Raw genomic sequence first — 12,833 nt, forward strand, 5'->3', positions numbered from 1 at the left:
TCTTGGTTTCTCGTGAGATCTGTTAATTGCTACTTGATATTTGCACTATACATTTCCAAGGGAATTTCTGTAACAAAATTTACGACATGTCTGTACAAATAGTTGCTCCCCTGTGTTAGGATAATTTTTCCTATTGAAATATTTGTTTCTGCAAATGGCAGACATAATATTCAAAGGAGCCTGTAGTGTAGATTATGATTTAAAAACATTATTTTTCTTGTGATTCAGTATACTGCGTTAAAGAGTCGAGATGGGTTCACTTAGGAAGGAATTCATTCATCTGTGCATTAAGACCAATTGCGTTACACGATTTCCAATGCAACTTAATTAAGGGTTTCTGTATAGCAATCGTCGTTCTATTTTTGAATTCATTTGCTGGTCTACTTGTGCATTGCACAACGATGCTGCCATTTACAACTAACTGCAGTAATTTCAGATCCTTCACAAAGATATTTATCTGTACATTAATTATCATAGCGCGAATTCCTTAATTGTTTTCATCTCTGCTTGTTGATTCCCAGTGTGGTGTTTATAAATCTGTATATTTAATCGCTTATTCATCGGTCGTTCTACAGTTTCACTACATCTGCCTGAGAATTAGCTCACACAAACTAAATAATACGACATAGTTGTTTGTGTTTCTTTTTCTCTAAAACTTCCATATTATTCTGAATTTGAAATCGTTCAGAATGGTTTTCCTGTACTCCGAAGGTAATAGCAATTTTATATCTGACAAATATGTTCTTTAATAGTTCTATTTAATAATTAATTTGACGGTTACTTCGTTGTTCTGCTTACGTTTGACATTAGATTCCTATTTCAACTGCTGCTTTGTCATTACTTTTGTAACATCTTTTTATTCTGGTGATTAAAATATGAAGATATACGGAATTCTAGAAAGAAATATCTCGCAAGTTTTATGCCTGCTAACTATATTTGTAGTTTACTTTTCCTCTATGTTTCTTGTAATATACATCTGTACACCTCACAGATGTATATTGCTAATGAATATTTGTACTTGGTGGTGCCGATTATTATTCCTGTTTATATTGTCGTTATTTTTCATCAAATGTTCTTCGATAATTAAGTTGAATTCGATCCGCAACTTTTCTGAAATGAGTTCTGGTCTGTAGGTGAATTGAACGTCCTGCTTGTTGGTGTTTTTCCCGTTTCTCCTTCTTGCAATGCTTGTAGATGACTTTTCATCTTAGGCTATATTCAGACAGCAGCAATGGCTGCAAACTTTACTATTTGCATAAAGTTGCCAATTGTGTGTTAATGGATATACATCGCAAATTGTTTGGATTGCGTGCCACTTCTTTGAAAGGCTACATAACTTTTCTAATGAGCAGAGACACCGCTTGAGAAAATTTATTAGGCTAAAGTAAGGAAACTTGTTATCATTCAGGTAATTCCTATGAAGTCACTTCCGCATTTTAGACATACATTCCATTAACTTACCGCATTTCCAAACAACTACTAATTTCTCATTCATTTCTAGCTCTCCAAAAGCAGCAGTGTATTCCATTATAATATGGTTCCTTTTATCCTAACCAACCAACAGTAAAATACTTCTTTATCTTCGTACTTCACTTACTATCATGCTAATGGTACCCAACATAGAATTTCTTCCATGGTGCAGTTAATAATTTCAGAGGCAATCATAACTATGTAAGACACCTATAATTATACACTACTCCGTTTTTTATGGCTTTTCTGTACCATCTACGTTGGATTTGGTACAGAATCACTAAGGTGCAATTTTATACAGATGTGCATACTCATTATCGCATTATTATTATCATTATTATAATTATTGCCTTTGCACAGCTTCTAACGCTCGAGATGTAATACAGAGCCAGTTGTTCACCACCAGTGAACTAAGGTAACACTTCTAATTTTTCGAACACCTTCCGGAGTATTCGAGCGGTTCCAAGCAGTGGTGTTTTCTGCAAGTGCTCCACCCTTATTGCAGCCCCTATTTGTTCCACGTACTTCTCGAGATTGTTCTCACTGTTCCCAGGGCTCCGACAATTATTGATACTACTACTACTTTTTCATCGACCACAACTGCTTAACTTCCCAAGCTAACCCGTCATATCTCTCTACTCTTCTTCTTCTTCTTCTTCTTCTTCTTCTTCTTCTTCTTCTTCTTCTTCTTCTTCTTCTTCTTCTTCTTATTATTATTATTATTATTATTATTATTATTATTATTATTATTATTATTATTATTATTATTATTATTTTTCTTTATCACAGGTTTTGTTGGAGCACCTGGAGTCTTGCATGCGTAGCGGACTTGCTACCTGCAGGCTACGGAACCATGCTATTCGTTCTTTTCAACTATCTGATACTTTCCTCATTATTCTGGCCGTGCCAAGGAGGCAAACCTTTTGTAACACCTCTACTGGGCACTCTATTCCAATTTCCTTTATATCCCTCTTGATGCCTTCTGATACTGTTCCCAAAGACTCAACAATAATTTGCACTATCTTCACCTTCTTCATTTTCTATAGCCGAGATAATTCGTTCTTAAGAGGGGTTGTATCTCTCTAGCTTTTCGCTTTCCTTCTTGACTATTCAAGGGTCAAAAAGGCATGTAACGTCAACTATATAGCATGTGTGGTACACCTTGTCCACCACTAGGTCCGGTCTGTTATGCTCTAGCACCTGATCTGTTCGGATAGGGAAATCTCAGAGGACTTTGCTAGTCTCCGACTCCGCCACTCTCTGAGGTTTGTGCTCAGTTATTATTATTATTATTATTCAGTAGTTTTATTTTTATAACGTGCTTTCACTTCACTACTGAGCGCAGCTCAGTGCGCCTTGGGTATGTGCTGTGGTTTGCTGTGGTGCTCTTATGTTTACTGTATTGAAAGTGTTTTGCGTAGAATGTGTGCAGTACTCAGTAGTGCAATTTTCTGTATGTTATATATATTTGTAAGTCCTGCTATTTTTGTTATGTATTTGTCTGAATATTTTTTTATTATACCTAAGGCACCTACTATGATAGGAATTGTTTCTGTTTTTAGATTCCACATTCGAGTTATCTCTATTTCCAGGTCTTTGTATTTTGAAAGTTTTTCCATTTCTTTTAGAGAAACGTTGTCATCTGCTGGTATTGATACATCAATTAGAAAGCATTTTTTTCTTCATGATCTTTGACAACTATATCTGGTCTATTTGCCTTAATTTCTCTATCTGTGTGTATTGGCATATCCCAGAGTATGGTTGCTTTCTCGTTTTCTGTGACCTTTTCTGGCGTGTGTTTATACCATCTTTTTTCTGTTGTTATTCCATAATGTTGGCATAGCTTCCAGTGTATATAGGTCCCAGCTCTGTCGTGCCTGTGAATATATTCCTTCTTAGCCAGGACTGGGCAGCCAGAGATAATATGATTTATTGTTTCTTGTCGATCTCCACATATTCTACAGTTACTTGTTATATTTCTTTTCATTATGTGTTTTTGGTAATTTCTGGTGGGGTGGCTTTGGTCTTGTGCAGCAATTAAAAATCCTTCAGTCTCTGCTTTGAGTCCTGAGCTTCTCAGCCATTGCTGGGATTTTTCTCTGTCTATTTCTTTCGCATTTAGTTTAGCCCAGTATTTACCATGTAGGGGCTTTTCTTGCCATCGTTTTATCATGGTCCGTTGCTGTTCTAGTTTTAGTTTGGATTTCATTTGTTTTATAGCTTTTGTTGTTTCTTCTTCTTCTTCTTCTTCTTCGTATTTGTTAGGTAGATTGATTTCTTGTTTGTATTTGTCAGCTTCCTTAAATACTGAAAACAGTTTTTTGTTTTGCTCGTGTTTTGTGGCTATTTGTATTAGTTTCCCTTGCTTCTGGAGTAGGTATTTTTGCAGTCCTATGGTGGTTATTTTATAATAGTTTTCTAGCTGTATAAGACACCTGCCACCTTCTGTGCGTTGTATATATAGCCTTTCTATGTCAGATTTTGGGTGGTGCATTATCCTGTCATTATTTTTCTTGTTTTCCTGTCTATTTTACATAGTTCGTTTAGTGTCCAGTTAAGGATGTTGTAGCTGTAGCTTATAACTGGGACAGCTAAAGTGTTGATACCCATTATCTTGTTTTTAGCATTGAGCTCTGTTTTTAGTATTGATCTAACTCGTCTATAGTACTCTTTCTTTATTTTTTCTTTCATTTGTGTATGTTGTATCCTATCTAGTTCATTGACTCCTAAATACTTATGTGGTTGGCTTTCGTCTAGTTCTCTTATTTCATTGGCTTTATCTAGTGTTATATTGCTACTTTTAACTAATTTTCCTCTTTTCAGGGTTGCTTTGGCACATTTTTCTAATCCGAATTTCATTTCTATTTCCTTGGTAAAGCCGTGTACTGTCTGTAGTAGTGTTTCTAGCTCTTTGTCGTTTTTTGCATATAATTTTAGGTCATCCATATATAGAAGGTGGCTGACTGTTTTTCCGTAGCATTTGTAACCGCATCCAGTTCTATTTAGCAATTCGGTTAAAGGTGTGTGCCAGGCAGAACAGGAGTGGAGAGAGCGTGTCTCCCTGGAATATTCCTCTTCTAATGGGGATGGCTTTCGTTTTCACAAGTCCCTCTTTTGTTTGGAGCTGTAGCACTGTCTGCCATTTGTTCATTGAGTGCTCTATGTATTTTATGATAATTGGTGCCACCTTGTTTATGGCTAGTGTTTCCAGAATCCACGTGTGGGGAACACTGTCGAAAGCCTTTTGGTAGTCCACCCAGGCCATACTGAGGCCTTTCTTCTTTCTGCGGCTGTCTTCAGTTATGGCCTTATTGATCAATAATTGATCTTTACAGCCGTATGAGCCCTTGCAGCATCCCTTCTGCTCTTCTGGAAACAGGTTGTTATTTTCCAGGTGTTTACTCAATCTCTGCGATATTATTGCAGTAAAGGCTTTGTAGATCGTAGGGAGACATGTTATAGGTCTATAGTTTTGTGGTTTCTCCGTTTCCGTGGATTTGGAGATTATTATTATTATTATTATTATTATTATTATTATTATTATTATTATTATTATTATTATTTTTATTATTATTATTATTATTGAGTGACATCAAAATGACACCGAGGTAGAATATACGAAACCCAGTATACACATCATGACTCCCGTCTGATAACGGTACTCCAAATGCAGCATCGCTTAGTGGTTGCACTCACGACCACCAGATCGTGGTTTTAATTCTTAGATCGGCTGAGACGTTGTCCTCTTCAGCAAATTGCTGCATTTAAATTACTCTGAGTGCACTTCGACCGCTGGCGCGTGGTACACCGTGCAACGTGGATTTGAAGGAGAGAGTGAGCTAACATACGCTACGAACATTTAATTACTATAAATTATTTGTGCAGATCGTTCAGCAGCAGCTGAACGCTCGTGCGTCGCCTTTGGCGAAAGAATCCATCATCATCATAATCATCATCACCATCATCGTTATTATTATTATTATTATTTTTATTGTTGCTGTTGTTTTCATTCTTGCTGTTCTATTTGTGGTTGTTCTGTACTTGAAAGCAAGTAATAACAAATCAGCAAAGGTTTCAAATTGTGCCTTCCGTGACTCAAAAGGACAATACTCTCCACAGCCAGCGGATATATCTGACAACATTGTAGTGTCTCCTTTTGTATTCGCATTATTATTACCATTATTATTATTATTATTATTATTATTGTTATTATTATTATTATTATTATTATTATTATTATTATTATTATTATTATTATTATTATTATTGCTGTTGTTGTTGTGACTGTTGTTGTTGTTGCTGTTATTGTTGTTGTTGTTATTATTATCATTATTATTATCATTATTATTTATCCTATCACAGGCTAAATTATTCAGGAGGAGCGTTGCCTGGTGGTTTAGTGACACGATTCCTCAAATTTCAAGCATCTGTCATAAGATTCATGCAAACCATTAGATTGCACTTTACTGCAGGTCGACAATGCGTATCGCAATTCTTATAACTTTCAGCTCCTTACATAGCAGTTTCGTGTTTTTTTTGTTTTTTTTTGTGCAAAGTACACAAATTATCTCAAGAACAATCGTCATCTTTAGCTTCCACAATCACTTCATTTCTGCGCCTATATCTCATTTTCTAATTTTCTGAATCTGTTTGACATCCGCTGTATTGTCATATAGTATTGCAAATTCTAAACATTTTACAGTTTGTTTGTGACTCTATAAGCATAGCTGGTCATTTTGCATCCATAATACGTTCCGTGTTTATAGTGATTATTGTTATTATTATTATTATTGGTTTTAATAGTATTACTGTTATTGCTATTATATTTGTACACATTCGCATATGTATCTAATGTCGAAGATACATGAAAAATAAACATTCAATATCTGTACATAAAATTCCAAACATATGAAACATTGATGTCAGTGATGTGTTTGGCATTCATTAAGATATAAGAGGTGTGTTTATCTTCTGTGTGGCATAGCGTGAGACGGGTTCTCACTACAGTTACCATTATACCAGGGTGTCCAAAAAGTCATTCCGCAGTGAATTCTTTTCCTCCTGACTTTCCAAGTGTCAGACTCTCCAAGATGTATTTCAGAACGTGTAGAAAAGTCATCTTATGTATTGAAATGTAGTCTTATATCATATATTTATTTTGCAATAAAATACTTAGTGCGGAGAGACTTTTTGAACATCCTATATGAATAAAATTCAAGTAACCTTCTTCCACCTTTAATGAAATCGAAGAGACGAATTATTTCACGTGTGACTCGTAAAATCGTCACAGTTTTATTATTTATTTCCATAGATTTTTTCGCTTTTTCCATCTGTTTTTTTTTTTATCGCTTTTCAAACGTTTATTTTTTCTAATATTTTACCAATAAGAACATATCTGATAGTGATTAATGAGCATTGATTAGTTCATAAATGTCTGGTGATATTAATGCATCAATAGAAATAATGAAGAAAATAATTTAATGACACGAAGTAAGTTCGAAAAATTAAATTGCATCCGATCTAGCGTAACGATATGAAAACAGTTCGTATCTGATCTTCAACCTATAAAATGTCAAATAATGTTTGAATTTAATTACAACTATTATTGCTGCTGTTGCTGCTACTACCACTACTACAAATAATATTAATAATAATAATGATAATGAAATTAATGATGATGATACTATCATTATCAAATCTTCTTCTTCTTCTTCTTCTTCTTCTTCTTCTTCTTCTTCTTCTTCTTCTTCTTCTTCTTCTTCTTCTTCTTCTTCTTCTTCTTCTTCTTCTTCTTCTTCTTCTTCTTCTTCTTCTCATAATAATAATAATAATAATAATAATAATAATAATAATAATAATACTTATTATTATTATTACTTTGCAAACTCATAATAAGTGATAAGTGTATAATTTTTTCATGTGCATTTTAATTGGTCTATATGTGTATATTTTAATAACTCACAGAAGAATAGTTTTTGCTCTATTTGTAATATAGAATTAAATGTATATATGCATGCATATATATATATATATATATATATATGTATGTATAGAAAAAGCATGGAAGAGATACCTGGACGATTGCTTCATAATCTGGACCAAACCTCAAAGCATTATGGAGGAATTTAACACCCTCCTGAACAACCTACACCCATCCATCCAATTCACAAAGGAGATGAACAGTAGCAAATTACCATTTCTAGATATAATGGTAATTAAAAAGAACACCGCCATTACCACAGATATATATTACAAACACACAGACACACACCAATACTTGAACTTTAAATCGTGCCATCCACCCCATACAAAACGCAACATACCATACTGCCTAGCCAGGAGAATATGTACTATTGTAGAGGATATAGAGACCAGAAATAAACGCCTGATGGAACTGAAAGAATTTCTGGTGAAGCAAAAATACCCATCACGACTCATAGAAAATGGTATTCAGCGGGCTTCGAAAATACCCATACAACAACTGAGGACACCGCAAAGAAAAGACAAACAGGAAAAGATCATTCCATTTATAGTGACACAAAATCCATGCCACCAGAACATCTTTAATATCGCCAAAGCGAACTTACCGATCCTTGCACAAAGTAAGGAATTGAGAAATATCATTACTGATCAAAATATAACTCTCAGTAAGAGACAACCTAAAAACTTGAAAAAACTATTAACAAAGGCAAGGTTTGACCTCAGCAACAAAAATCAAACATTCACTGTATCCAAATGCAATGATAGCCGATGCGGCACATGCCGATCAATCCATACCGGCCCATATATGAACACAAAAACAGGGAAAATATTCACCAATGCGAACATGAACTGCAAAAGTAGAAATCTAATCTACTGCATCAAATGCCCTAATTGTGAAGAATTGTACGTTGGCCAGACAGGTAATGCACTATCGGAACGCTCACGGGTACATCGACAACAGATTAAAAACCCAGAAGTCCGCCAAATACCACTGAGTAACCATCTAGCAACATGTGGTCATCAAACTTTTATTATATTTCCATTCCATAAACTTTACAACCGGAATGAAATTGAAAGAAAATGCAAAGAAAAGGACTTTATTAAGAAATTCAAACCCACTCTTAACAAACAATGATTAAATCCATCTCACTTGGGGTTTAAAAATCCTATCCCTGTAACCAAAACACAAAAAATCTCTCAGATATCATCATTTCTATAAATAGATTTGGCATCATTTCTAAGAACAGCCAAACACCTACTGCGGTTTAAAAATCTTATCCCTACAACCCACACAAAACAATAAATTAAAATATCATCATGTCTAAAAATAGATTTAACATCAATTCTAAAAATAGCCAGACACCTACTGCTGCCATCCAAAGGAATTGGTATAAAAGACAGAAAACCAGCCAACTTATTACAGTCTGTTAAAGTCTGTCATACCGGCCATGACGAAGGGAAATAGCCCTGAAACTCGAGTCGCCTTTATATATATATATTTATATTTATATATTTATATATTTGATCCTTTATATTGAACACTCAATATTTCATCTACATTCAATACTTTATTTCATGGTGCCATCCATTTTTATTTTATTTTATATTATATATTGTATATTATATTATATATTGTATATTCCATATTCTATACCCCACATTAGTTCTGCAGGAATATAAATAAAACATAAAAAACAGACAGTGTTGGAACTCTTTTAAGCAAAATAATATATATATATATATATATATATATATATATATATATATGTATACGTATACATACATACTAAGAAAGTGAAAGCGCTTGCACATCTATAAAAGCAAAAGCCACACACATTTTGTGAAATCTCTTTCCAAAAGTTAGTGTCTTTCGACCTTTCTTATAAGGTTCTTTTCTCAATCTTAACTGTTTGAGGAAAACACTTCTCTCCAAATATATATACATGTATATATATATATATATATATATATATATATATATATATATATATATATATATATATATATATATATATATATATATATACATACATATATATATATATATATATGTATATATACATATCTATATATATATATACGTATATATATATATATATATATATATATATATATATATATATATATATATATATATATATATATATATATATATATATATATATATATATATATATATATATATATATATATATATAGAGAGAGAGAGAGAGAGAGAGAGAGAGAGAGAGATTCAAGGTTTGAATATGGTACTTATGCGAAGGCACCCGAATATCGCATCCCAAAGGGATGGGTGATTAAAAATCAAACAATAAGCAACACGGATTTCAAAAGTGATTGCAGTACGCACGTTTCATGCTACTTCAATTTATTTAAGCAATGTGAGCATTACCTTAAATGCAATATGAAGAGCAATCTTCAGCTGCATGAAAATGTAGAAAATGTAGAAAAAAGACATATTATAAATGTGGCAACATATTAAATCCAAGTGGGAGAGAGCATATATAAAATCCAAATGTGAGGAAGAATATATAAGTCCATCTTGACATAGCTGGGTACTGCAATCACTTTTGAAATCCGTGTTGCTTATTGTTTGATATATATATATATATATATATATATATATATATATATATATATATATGTGTGTGTGTGTATGTGTGGGAGTGTGTGTGTGTGTGTGTGTGTGTGCTTATGTACGTGGGTATGCATATGTATGCATACATTTGTAATCTTGCGTCCAGGGTGATACATTACGCCAATATTATTGGCGCGCACATGCTCAATTCCATTTCTTGTGGTTAGTAAGCTGGTTCAATGTTTAATCCAACTAGCTAATCGATGTGTGTATTCTTTTTTAATCTAGGCACAAGGCCTGAACTTTGTGGGGATGGACCAGTTGATTAGACCGACTCCAGTATGCAACTGGTACTTAATTTATCGACTCCGAAAGGTTGAAAAGCAAAGTTGATCATGGCAGAATTTGAGAGCGCATTAGTCTTTTACATTCAATCCAGTGCTCAGCTAGTACCTATTTTATCGACCCCAAGAGGAAGGAAAGCAAGGTCATCCTCTGCGGAATTTGATTTCAGAACGTAAAGATGCACAGCACTTTAATAATGCAATGATATTCTTTTTGTATAAAATGTCAATTTCAAATGAGTTTTGTTTATTAGTTGCTTTTTTAATTTCTTACCTGTAAAAGGATGTCTTAATAGATTTGATAAAATTACAATATCAATGATAATTATGAGGATCTACTGTAATGAATCGAAATATTTGTAAGTTGCGGCTTCACTATCACCTATGTTTGTTCGAACTAATTATAGATTTTAATGTAGTATACATTCTTACAATAACAATTACACAATTTTCCGATTGTATCGGTCGGTTATTAATGAAATGAATTATGTCAATACGTGTACACGTAATTAAAATACGATGAATTGATATGAACTGTTTCATTCACACGATGCCCTTGAAGGATATCCCAGAAATTAATCATTGACCAGGTGCAAGGCTGATATAACGACGCCTCTTGGTACAGTGAGTTACAAAATGTAAACGGTTGCTCAGGAAATATTTCAATTCAGAAAGGAAATATAGATGGAGGCATGTGGTTAAAAAGGCCCCTTATTGTCTCTTATTGAGTGCCACCAAGCGATACATTGGACCCGTGTCTTCTACAATGACCTCGGTCGGAGAGTAATGTGTTTTTGAATGAATTTAGAAGGTGGAAACTGAGAGGAACAGGTTTTGCATCTATCTATCGATCTATCTATCTATCTATCTATCTATCTATCTATCTATCTATCTATCTATCTATTCTTTTATTCGTTTCAGTCGTTCGACTCTAGCCATGCTGGAGCACCGCCTTTGGTCGAACACATCGATCCCAGGGCTTATTGTTTGTGCGCCCAGTACTTATCCTATCCGTCTCTTTTGCCGAACCGCTAAGCTATGGGGGCCGTATAAACACCAGCATCGGTTGTCAAGTGATGGCGAGGGGACAAACACACACACACACACACACACACACGCACACACACACACACACACACATACGCAAACAAAAACACACACATATATAGTTTCCGTCCACCAAATCCACTCACAAGGCCTTGGTCGGCCCGAGGCTATATTGTAAGACTATGGGTGCCACGCAGTGGGACTAAACCGGACACAAACCACCACCTGATTACCAGCAATTTCATGCCAATCAGATTACAGTTATTTCTGTCTAAAATATATTTAGTGAATCGCCTTTCGTTGCTGTCCTAGTTATTGCTGTTGATGTCCCTAAAAAACCGTACAGGTCTGATAAAGCAGAACTTGTGTCAAACAGGGTTCTACCTTTATTTTTGAGACACTAATGGCTAGGATTACGTCATACACTAATTAAACTTCATACTTCAAAACAGCAGGATGTTAACTGAAAAAAAAATTCAGCTGCTATATCTGGAATATCGAATAACATTTTAGAGGTAACTAGAGTCGCTCGCTTCTTCAGTAAGTTTTAAAGAATGGAGTAAAGTAATACAGTAGCTGACGATAAATGCAAGAATTCAAGTTTGATAGAATACGTTTTACATAAAAAAAAGTGTACCGATTCATATGATGGGTAAAAATTTTCGAAAGAAGTGTGGTAAAATGAGGATAAAAAGCAGAAACCTGTGAAATATTAATATTCACGCGTTTTCAGTTTGAGACACGACTGTTTCGAGTGACCTAACGTCATAATGATTTAACTCTCATGCGATAGTTGTTTTAGTGCAGCCATCAAAACGTAAACATTAATATTTCGGAATTGAACGATGCATTAATATATATCCATCACCATGATCGTCGTCGTCGTTGTCGTCATCGCCGTTATGCTCCACTTTGCCTAATCCTAATATTTTCCCCACTTCCTACTTCACCCCTCCTAATCCCATCCCCACCACCACTCCACCTCTTACCCTCCTCATCTTCCCCTCCTCATCTCCTCCTCATCTTCCCCTCTTCTTCCCCTCCCCTTCTCTTCTTCCCCTCCTCATCTCCTCTTCTTCCCCTCCTGACCTCCTCATCCCCTCCTCATCCCCTCCTCATCCCCTCCTCATCCCCTCCTCATCCCCTCCTCATCTCCGCCTCCTCTCTCATCCCCTCTCCACGCCCTTCTGTCCCCCTGCTCCCCTTCATTACCCGTCCCCTCCCCACATTCCCATCATTCCCGCCTCCCCCTCCTTTCCATGCTCCTCTCCCCTCCTTTCCCTTCTCCCCACTCCATCCTTCTCCCATCTTCCTCCCCGCTTTCTCATCCACCCCATCACCATCATCAACATTATCATTACTCCCATGAAAAGATTCACGAGGTTCAGTATCATCATTAACATCATCATTAC

General features: G+C 35.0%; 1 long non-coding RNA gene across 1 annotated transcript in view; it reads left to right on the forward strand.

Annotated features, from left to right (window-relative positions):
• LOC149133450 (uncharacterized) overlaps positions 1 to 10,614 on the forward strand; it is a 464,797-nt gene extending 454,183 nt beyond the window's left edge. The window contains exon 2 of the long non-coding RNA XR_016243356.1: positions 10,319 to 10,614. This is a non-coding gene — a long non-coding RNA (uncharacterized LOC149133450). The remainder of the gene's footprint in view (positions 1 to 10,318) is intronic.
• Positions 10,615 to 12,833: the final 2,219 nt, after the last annotated feature.

Source organism: Octopus bimaculoides, chromosome 10 (assembly GCF_046866305.1).
Source record: "Octopus bimaculoides isolate indiv1 chromosome 10, ASM4686630v1, whole genome shotgun sequence".
Classification (NCBI taxonomy): domain Eukaryota; kingdom Metazoa; phylum Mollusca; class Cephalopoda; order Octopoda; family Octopodidae; genus Octopus; species Octopus bimaculoides.